Raw genomic sequence first — 11,106 nt, forward strand, 5'->3', positions numbered from 1 at the left:
GAATGAACGGTTGCCTCCTTTGACAGAATGGCTGATGGGACTCTGGTTTATTTCAACAGTTGTGGGATCTTGCAATCATTTCATTTGATGTATTGCATGGCCAGTTTGAAAGGATTGTGAATAACCAGGAATCCATCATTTTGAGCCCGTTGGTTTCCATGATCCAATAGCTTTTGGTCACAAATAAGCTCTGAGAGTGTGAGTAGTGTGGTGTTAATGGTTATAAACACGGTCTCTCACTTCAAGCGTGAACAGTTCAGACCTGCTGAGAGATCACAGATGAGAGAGACTACCAGGAGGGACAGGAAAATACTATCCTTTTACTGATCTCTCAACCTCCACCTCAGCCAATGATTCAATGAATTAGCCTGTTTCTCTATTTCCAAATGGCAAAAAAAAATTCTGAATAAATACCAATACCACATCGTACATAATACATGAATACGCATCCTCTTAGAACTTGAAGTATTCCCAATTTGGTTTATTGCATGTACACACTTTGACTGTGTATTTTAGAAGTCTTGGGTTGGTTTTCACAAAGGGCCTGTTTTTGCTTGAATCTCTCTAGATCGGTAGAAGACGCGGGGAGAAAGACCTTCTGACCGTTTCCCTGTGCATGCTGGGCTTCCTAGGGTGTTTTTGCTGTGCAGCGAGGCTGGAGGTTTAATCTTCTTCACCACGTACACTGCTGTTTCATTTAGATGGGGGCTGGCTTTGATCTCATATGTTGAAAGAGAGAACCATGTGACAGGAATAAGATATTCTGAGTCTACACCGCATGCGCACACACACCACTAACACACACACCACACACAGCAGCTTGTGTTTGTGTGTGTGTGGCTTGTTTCTTCCTTGCTTCCTTATTTACTTGTTTGAATATGAACGAGTGTGCCCTTTATGAACCACTTATTCTCTCCACTCTCCCTCCTTCCCCCCTCTTCTTCTGTTCCTCCCTCACTTCCCAGGCGCTGATCTCTTCTCTAACTGCAACAGAGGAGTGCAAGGCATCTGGGGCCACTCCGACCGGCTGCTGGATGCCCTCCTTCGTGCCCTCCGATGGGCGCCAGGCGGCAGACTACCGCAGCAACCTGCACGTGCCAGGCATGCGACTCTGCTTGCCCGACACTGAGGTATATTGAAAGCCAAGAGCAAAACGGGTGCGATAAGCATCCCACCTTTGGCAAAGTGGAGACGCCCCTTCAGCGGTCTCCTCTACCAAAACCACTACCAAAACCACCACAAAAACCACCTCCACCTCAGCCACCACCATGCACCCACGCCAACCAAGCCACGGTAAGAGAGGGAAAGGAGTTTGAGGCGCTTCTGTCTAGCACGGAGCGCCTTACAAACCTGCCTATTTGAGTGATACCGTTTGCACCAGCTCTGTAGCTAACCCGCTCTACTCTCTCAACCGAAAACCCGGAACTTTAGATCGTTGACGGAACTTCCCGAATTGAACTTGGAAATACAATATCAATAAACCAAAACCAGAAATTCCAATATTACACTTTGTTCCCACCCATTGTCGTCGAGGAGATGGCTCACGACAATATGATATTTGCAACAGTCACTTACCCCATCCCTACTGTTCACACCCCCTTGTGTCAGACTCCCTTTGAACAGGTAGCTCTACTCTCCTTCCCTTTCCCCACATCGCTCATTTATCACATCTTCTCCTCAGTCGTGGTGACAGATAACATGTAATCCTCGCGTGTGCACACCAGGTTGTGTCGATTCATCAATTCAAATCCGTCTCGCTTCCACCATCCAGCAGCCACCATCTATGTGTGCGCGTGGTGATCTGAGATCCAATGTGTGCCCCTTATGAGTCACACCCGACGATTACAGTATTTGAGGGAGGGTACCACCAATGAAGAACGCATTTACTCAAGCTTGGAGACTGTCCCTGACAATGATGGTATACGCTCATAGCTCTCCATCCTATGGTGACTGATGATGTTTCGCGTACAAGGTCTGCTCTCCCTCGCTCACGCAAACCGCAGGAATGAAACAAAAAAAGAGAGTGTTTTATATCAATCTGTTCTAAGAAGAATAGAGGACTGAGAGATTACCCTCTCGGCTTCCGGGTAATGTACGTCTGATGGTATTTCTACCTCTAGCTCCTTAGGATTACAAAACCGGGGTTTCAGGACTAAACTATAGAGGCAGGTACGGGCACCGCTCGAGCACTGAAGACGAGTCACATATTGCACTTCGACATAAGGAAGCTCTTCTTGATGCTGTTCGCAAAACTCGCCCTCCCATTGAAAGGGCAGAGAAGGGGCGAAAGCACTAGCTTTCCCATCCGCACTGCAATTGGATGATACATGCTTGGACCAAGTCCGATAGTCCATTTTGTCAATGGCCGGCCCTCTGAGAGTGGCTTCCCGTTCGTTCATCTTCTCTACACTAGGACGCGGTCTCAACAATGTTCAAACTGCTGGTGAGTGCAGCGCTGCTTTCGACGGTACGTGCAATACACAGCCGCGCGGCATGGGCAACACCAGGGATACATGACAGCATAACCGAGCACATTGTATATCTTTGTGCAGTCACGCACTACCGTCTAGTGAATTACAGGTGGTGAGAGACTCCATAAGATATGAGAGTGGCACCTTCCGCTTCTGTCTCACCCCTCCTCCTCCTCTCGTGTCTCAGTCGACTAAACATGTCGCTTAAGAGTTGAACTCACCACAAGACCATTCCTTGTCCTCCTCAGAGGGATGTTGAGTCCTGAAGGCGAGGTCTGGGTCCAAGGGGATAAACAGGATGGGACCCATAGGGCGGGGATATTCTCGGATGATGACTAGAGTGCTGGTGTCTTAATTCGGCTGGGAATGGCATGGATAAAGTAGGATCCGGACACTTACAGACCCCATTGTAGGCCAGGAGACGGCGGCGCCGAGCGAGGCCCTGTGGCGGATTCGTGGGAGTGATCGGTTAGCAGTTACCCTAATCAAACAGAAGATAACATGACGCTCGCGTTGGCTAGCTGGAGGGATTGTGTAAGCTGAGCATGGCGGGAGGGGAAAAGGGAGGGTATTGTGGGGAGGGTGGGTAGCTCTATGTTGTTTGACCTGTATGATAACTGGCACGGTAGGCCCTTTGTTTGATTAAGGACTGGCCATGGTTGCATATCTAAGAAGTGTAGAAGTTGGGCCGCTGACAATAATGTGACAGAGACAACGCGACAGTAAACCCACATCCCAGTTCCCGACCCGCACCGCCCGCAAGCCTCAAACTATTATACCCCAGGAGTGATTTCACTGGCGGATTGAAATGATTTCTACAAGAGAGACGAATGGAAAGGGCTTCCTAATCTTCCTAACCTTGTTTCAATTTTGACTGTCTTACACACTGAGTAAATAATGAAGGTTGCTGTAGATGCACTGTCTTGTAATCCATTCCTCCCTCGTGGCGCACGACGGAACACTTGACCCCTAATCAGCACTGTTTTCTCTGCATTGCGCGAGGAAAAAGGGTTTGCTGAGCCTCGCTTTCGCGTGGACATACCAGAGAACCCGCATTGACTATTGCGCAACTGTCAGTCAAAACGACAAGCTCAATAGAGCCCTCAAGTTCCATTTCCTTAGCTGTACCACGTCTGACTGACAATTCTCCTACGCGAACCGGGAACCTCCTGTGGACAACTCCCTCCGGAAATTCGTTCTGAAACCACCTGCCGGCCTTGGATTCTTCACAATATCTAGGGACTCTGGACGGGGCTCTGGAATGGTGGGGACGAGGACACGCGGCGACACGCGTTCAGGCAGCAACAGGCAGACAGCCTTACACGAGACCCCACGCCTCAGGGACTGGAACAGAGTTAGCAAAAGCACAACTAATAGAGGGGCGAGGAGAACGAGGAAGAAGGCCGAGGAGGAGAACGGGCCGGAGGAGAGAAGAGAACGAGGACCGGAGGACGAGGGCCGGTGAGGACGAGCGCCGACGGGGGGAGGACGAGAGAATGAGAGAGAGAGAGGAACACGCAGGGACAGTTAGATCGCGGAGAGCGAATCTCTCCGTCTACTGATCTGTGTGATGCCTGTTTACGCACTACCTGTACATCTTTTACAGCAAGAAGCGAAAAAAACACAGAAAAGATAACATACAAAAAGCGACAGGACCGGAACAATGCGACGGTCACTGCAGTTTGTGTTTATACTCACAGCAACAGTTATACATCGGAGATCTTTGTGCATTTTAAATGCAATACCCACTGTTTAGACTTGACGTGTTTGTCTCGGATTCAGTTTGTCCGTGGTCAGTGTCTTCTCCTCAGATCTACAAGTACTTCACTTTATAAGGAAGATTAGTTGCATTTTTTTAATAAAAGTTCTAGCTTTTGCTTTTTCACACATGTGAGTTCTGGACAGTGATGGGCTTACGCCTTTGGAAATTCTAAGCTGTTCAGTAGTTTATATAATGTGTGGAGAAATGTGGAACCTGATAACCTCTTTTAAAAAGCTTCAACATGAATATAAAATCTATATAATAAATCTATCGAATATATACTTTTCTTGAGAAGGATGCTTATGCTATTCGGTGGGGTTTCCTATTGTTGTGTGAAGAGGTCCATACGCTGCTTAAAGTGCTGTAGAGGCGTTGGGAGGTCTTACAGGTATGGCGGCGGTCTTACCATGGAAAAACAGAATCAGCCTTATCTTTCCATGTGAACCAGTTTGTCATCCGCGTTTGATTATTTAATTTTTCACTTTGGATATGAAAGTTGAAATTCATGGTCTATCAATAAAAAAAGTTGGCTAATAAATTTAAGATTGAAAATTCCAATGGTAATTCTGTCTGTTATTTCGTAACCAAAAAAGGGTCAATTAAACAAAGAACAAAGCACAAAAAAGTGTGCACAAATAATGAAAAGGTGGTTGTACCCATGCCAGGTGTAAAATCTAATATATTAAACACTACACGTCATCACCAATATAAACACATAATGGCCAACAAATAAACCGAAAAATGAGAAATGTACGGTCTTGTCTCATGTGGTTGATTTCTATCGACTTGGGTATAGAACAACATGTACAAGCATCCCATCACAGCTGGAAGGGAATGGCTGATATCGGATAACAGCTCAGCGTCCTGGTGTACTTCATTGCCTGTGTCAGTGTCGTTAGATAACTTCCATTCATCATTTTACTCGTAAAGTGTCACCTGTTTCATAGGATACGTTAAAAACGTTGTTTTTCACATTCTCTAGAGTTTTACATGCCACCCTCTGGTGATGCATCATTGCTAGTGACTGATGCACGGTCGAGGACATGTTATTCATTTTCCACCGCATCCTGAATGGAGGAAGGATGCTCAGAATGAACATCTCCAGATGCAGTTGTATGATTTGAATATCACGTGTACTACTTTCTATGTGGTAGAGAACTTGGTCATACATGGGAAGCATCCTTTTCCGCCGTGACATTTATGTCAAGAAGAGGCAACTCGAAGTGGTGTTGCAGGAATGCAGGCCAACCTCTGGACCCGGTGGGGTTACAACCTCAGCACTTGTTCACCGGCGGTAGAACGGCAGATTTTTACCTTGTCAGCTCGGGGATTTGATCTTGCAACCTTTTGGTTACCAAGTCCAACGCTCTTCCACTGGCTACCTGCCGCCCCAGAGTACAGGCTGCAGTTCTGGAAAATCACACTTTTTCAGTTGGGACACAACGTTCATTGGATTTCAGTGGAGTTCAACGCTTTGGGACAACCGCTACAGAGAAATCATGAAAATTATGTGGTTTACTATGGTTAGCAGGGTTGGTAAGAAATGGCCTTACATAGGCAAGACAATTTGATGACGAACATATTATCCCAAATCATGGCATTATTATGGAGTTGGTCCCCCTTAGCTGCTATGAACAGCCTCCACTCTCCTGGGAAGGCTTCCACTAGATGTCGTGGAACATTGCTGCGGGGACTTGCTTCCATTCAGCCACAAAGCATTTAGTGAGGTCGGCACTGATGTTGGGCGATTAGGCCTGCTCACAGTCGACGTTCCAATTCATCCCAAAGGTGTTCGATTGGGTGAGGTCAGGGCTCTGTGCGCCAGTTCAAGTTCTTCCACACCAATCTCAACAAACCATTTTCTGTATGGTCCTCGGCTTTGTGGCACGGGGGCATTTACATGCTGAAACAGGAAAGGGGCCTTCCCCAAAGCGTTGCCACTAAAGTTTGAAAGCACTTATATCTAGAATATCATTGTATTGCTGTAGGCGTTAAGATTTCCCTCCACTGGAACTAAGGGGCATTAGTTGGCACTAATGCATTGAAGCAGGTAGCTTTCTCTTGGCATCCGTCAAAACCCAAGATTCATCTGTCTGACTGCCAGATGGTGAAGCGTCATTCTCACTTCAGGGAACGCATTTCCACTGCGTCCGGGAGTCCAATGCGGCGAGCTTTACACCACACAAGCCGAACACTGGCGTTGCACATGGGTGATCTTAGGCTTGGATGTGCGGAGGAGACAGAGACACAGTCTGGTACGAGTCACCATGACTCAGCCGGTCGGACGCTATGTGTGGGAAGAAGACACGAAGATCATCTCATTAGTCATAACTCCCGTAACCCAAGATCAGTCCATATGTTTGTGAACCAAGCCGTGTTGACCTGTTTCGGCGAGGAGGGAGCCAAGATTGTCGCCACTCGGAAGTGATCTGAGTGTTGCAGACGTAGCAGAGAGCTCACGCGCACGATTGTATCTCTACGCCGTCGCAGTTGATGCGATGCCAGGATTACAAGGCGGTACACCGGTCCATGGTCCTGTTCTGTGAGACTGTACGTCGAAGTTCCCCACACTACTTCCGACAGGCGCCCTGACAGTGTGGAGGGAGGAAGCACAAGGAGGAGACACATTGTACTATCACTTCAAGGTACCTAGTCATCTCCTATGCGGACTCTCTGTCTCCGCGTCTCGCCGCGCACAAGTTAGGACACATTGAATTTCTTAGATAACCCTCTCGAGTTCGCCCCCTGACTCATACGTCGGTTGGAGCTCCTTGTGGTGAGGAGATATGAGTAGATAGCTACGATTAATTCTCGTGGTACCAGTCACCATGACAGCCCGTGTCTCGTGAGTGGTACGAGGCGCCAGTGCTGGTTCACAAAGTCTATAGATCGTGTAAAATCTTCTGATGAGTTCCCCTCAGCATGAACTGCGCCGTGAGTGTGGTGTGAGTATGACTTGCAGTACAGAGAGACAGACAAAGATTGCTGTGCATTTCGTATCACCGCTCTCTCACGAATAGAAGCCGCTGTGAGGTTAGAGAGAGAGGTATGTATAGATGTGTAGTAACTCTGTCTGAATACCAGTCACCATGACAAAGGCGACTCTGAGATGTGGGGTGTGATGAGAAGAACTAATTCTCGAAGACTACGGTGCTTGTGTACTCGATTCTCAACGATAAGCATGATACAGCGTGGTTGGTGGTGTGGAGTAACTGATAATCTCATCGATCTAGGTATGGGTGAACTCATGTCAACTGACAATTGTACACAAGACCTGTGAGTTGGTGGATGTGAGATTTGATGGATCACATACTGGTGTGCCGATTGTCATACCATTGGACAAGTCAACCAGCCATAGACACGTTGGGGAGAGAGTCGGGAATTTTGCAGTCGGCGCTACGCGCGTTTCAGCTGTGACAAGTGGATGGTAAAGGAGTGAGAGATAAACAATAACTAGGTTCACTTAATCTTCTGGACATAGTACCAGAGTGCCGTGCTATGTGTTTTATTGTCGCTCTAGCGATGCTAGTGAGGGGCTCACAATAGGGTCGGGCCCTAACAATGGGTATACTCATTAGCAATACTCTAGCTGCCATCGCGATATGTGTAATATGTTCCTTGTTCGGTGTACTGCCTCACTGAGCTCTTCCCTGAATGTTCTCGAAATCCACGAATCTATGGGGGAGAGTTATGCAATTCACCTTTCTGGGTTTGCGTCTTTAAGTGATTAGGTGTCTCTCAGACACAACCGTTTAATAGGAAACCTAATAAGGCGCACCATACCAATATAGTGACTGAATCACAAATAGTATAGCCATCTCACGTTTTGCCAAACATGTAATATAAGAACTAAACGGAGTTCATCCAACGCCTCTAGGAGCTCAGATGCATGCGGAAAACTAGTCTGTCAATTATTCCTCTCAGTTAAGTTCTCCACCAGTCTGTATGTGCTGTGCCCGCGGCGAAGGATCTCGAACCACAGACAATTGGTCCAATTCACCAGTTCCTACAAGGTGTGTATGACTGACATACAGCCCGGTACCGTGCGGATTGTGTGACATCCTCGCGCTCAGTGATATATTGTGATCAAAGTGGATATCATCATATCTATGGGTTTGGTCTTGTTGAAATCATGGCCGGGGTGTGGGGAGAACCCTTGGATATCTCAGGTCTGAGGTTAAATTGTTATGTTAAACATAAGCATACAAAAAAAACAATGTGCCAATCTTGTCAAATATTTCTGATAATCTATATAAAACAGCTATTATTCCATGAATTAATCTGTACATTCTGCACCATAATTCATAAGACACATGTCATTCCAAGAAATGCAAAATAAGACAATATCTACCATGATCTGATCTTGATGGTGGTGTTCGTTGCACGCCAACGAAACCAAAAACTAAATACAGACAATAACCCCTCTTGTACAGAATACCAAGTGAAATTACAGATAGTATCACATAGAGAAATACAACTAACAGTGTCATTGCACTGGTGTGTCTTTGTGGAATGACAGAGACAACTTGCAGAACAATTCCGGTATATTCCGTGGATGTTCTTAAAACGGTTCCCTTTGCGGGTTATGTTCTCAAATAATTCGTAAGGTATGCTTTCGCCGTAAATTAATTTTTTAATCTGACACCGTGGTTGGATTCACAAGAAGTTCATCGTTAAACCATGTAAAATATGTTTGTTTTCTGAATTTTTGAATGAGTATTTCTGTATTTGAATTTGCGCCCAGCAGTTTCACTGGCTGTTGAAGCGGTCGGACGCTAACGTCTCACGTACCCAAGAGAGGTTAAAACGGTTCCCTTTGCGTCATAACCTAAAAGGGTTACGGTTGATCCCATTTCAATTCGGTAAATTCAGGTGCCCATTTATAAAACGTTTTTTTTCTTTCCAATTCTTAAATTTACTGGATTGACTTAATTAAAATGGAATTACCTCAAACCTTTTTTGGGGGGGGGACCAATCATTTTGGATGTTTACTCTACTTTTTAAACTCCAGTGTTGTGTCATAGTGTTGTCCCATATGATGTTTGGCTGTGTGGTAATTCTACGACATTTCCGTAGTATTACATCTGAACTTTGGCAGAGACCGGTGTGTCGACTTCTGCTCCGTAGACATTTTTGTCGGAGCAACGTCTCTGTATGAGTTTGAATAGGGCCGTGCCTGGCACCACCAGACTGGGGACTCCTGCCAGGATAAAGATGATGACGTAAATCCAAGCAGGATACTCCAGCACCTCCAGAGTGGGGAAGTCCTCCTGCAGGTCACAGAGATGGGAAATAAGTCTGTGAGAAGGACGCTCTAGCATACTACACGTTGGTAGTGGATGAGGGGAGTTTCTCCTCTTAAAGCGGTTTGACATCTGAAAAAGCACTATATTAATGCTATCAGTTATTATTATTAATATCGAGAAAGAAAAAATATACTACTATATGTGACAAGTTTAGTTCCCCTTGADTCCTGTTTCAAACCAAGGGGGTGGCGTAGTCTAGCAACACCTAGTGTTCAGTTACACAATAGGTTATCATCTGGGAGGTATTAGAACTTGGGTCCATATTCATTAAGTGTCTCAAAGTTGGAGTGCAGATCTAGGATCAGCTCCTTCCTGTACATGTTATCGTGTTTGTTGTGATCTCAAAAGGTAAAACTGATCATTGACCAGTAATCCTACTCTGAGACGCTGTATCAATACGGCAAACCAGATTTGAACGTAGTGGAGAAACATTACCGAGCTTGGATTCCAGGCGATGTAGGTGACGTTGGAGCTGACTTTGGTGACGAAGTAGAAGACGAAGATTACTAAGACGATTAAAGGGCTGACGAACCTCCAGGTCACCTGCCAGAACAGYTTGGGCTTGTGACCAATCATGAACTCGATGTCCTTGTTAAACCTGTAGAAGAAGACTTKATTAACTCATGGAGGAAGGACATGTGTCTCCTGCTGTACTCAACCCCTCMGATACAGACAAATGCAGACATGTTGGAGAGGCTGGGGGGCTTTAGGGGGGACGAGGAGAGACAAAACGTACGCATCAGTTTCAGACCTCTCTTGAAGCGATCACTGTTTGACACTCATCAGGAACACAAGCAATTGGGTGCAGCATTAACCTTTGGTTACTACATTTACATGCCAACTTTGTAGCCTCGTTAAACCAGCCTTATCTTGGAATCTCACATTTTGTTTCACTTCACGTTTTAAGAGAAGTGGAACAGAACATGAGCTTGCAAGATCAGGCTGGGTTAATGAGGCTACCAACTTTGGCATCATTAAGATGGACATACATTAGTTAGTTAGCTGTTGTCAAAATACACAGCTACTTGGATTGATTTCTGTGGTGGCTATTGCCTCAAAAAGGTTGTGGTGGATCYGGGAGGAAGAGGAGGCGAACACTCACCTGTCTATGCCATAGATGTAGACCACAGCTATCATCTCACAGAAGGCGATGACTAGGAGAGGGATGGAGCCGGCAAAGCTGTCGAACAGAGCCAGCCAGTAGTTACCAGAACTCTGAGCAAATATCAGGGCAATGATGAATGACACCAGACAGACAATACCTGAAACAGAAGACACAAACGGTTATTTCTTCAAGGAACATTTGACCAAGGGTCTTCATCTTTAGTCCTGGAGAGCTACTGCATGTGCAGGTGTTGTCAGCCCACACTAAGCTCACCAGGACAAGAGATGGAGACCCCTTCATTGGAAATGTATATTGCGCCATGCGTCCATCGATATCCGGGTCTCAATTGATTCGAGCAAAGTTATTACCAGTGATCGCTCCTTAGGCCACCGTTTAGGAAGATGTTGAGATCCTGAAGAGGCACCACCGTTCCTTCTATGCTGCCAAACATGGTGGACAGTC

The 11,106-nt window shown here is 46.1% G+C and overlaps 1 pseudogene; it reads right to left on the reverse strand.

Annotated features, from left to right (window-relative positions):
• Positions 1-9,198: 9,198 nt before the first annotated feature.
• The window catches only part of LOC112075796 (sodium-dependent neutral amino acid transporter B(0)AT1-like), an 11,952-nt pseudogene continuing 10,044 nt past the window's right edge, over positions 9,199-11,106 (reverse strand).

This window comes from Salvelinus sp. IW2-2015, unplaced genomic scaffold, assembly GCF_002910315.2.
Source record: "Salvelinus sp. IW2-2015 unplaced genomic scaffold, ASM291031v2 Un_scaffold3405, whole genome shotgun sequence".
Classification (NCBI taxonomy): domain Eukaryota; kingdom Metazoa; phylum Chordata; class Actinopteri; order Salmoniformes; family Salmonidae; genus Salvelinus; species Salvelinus sp. IW2-2015.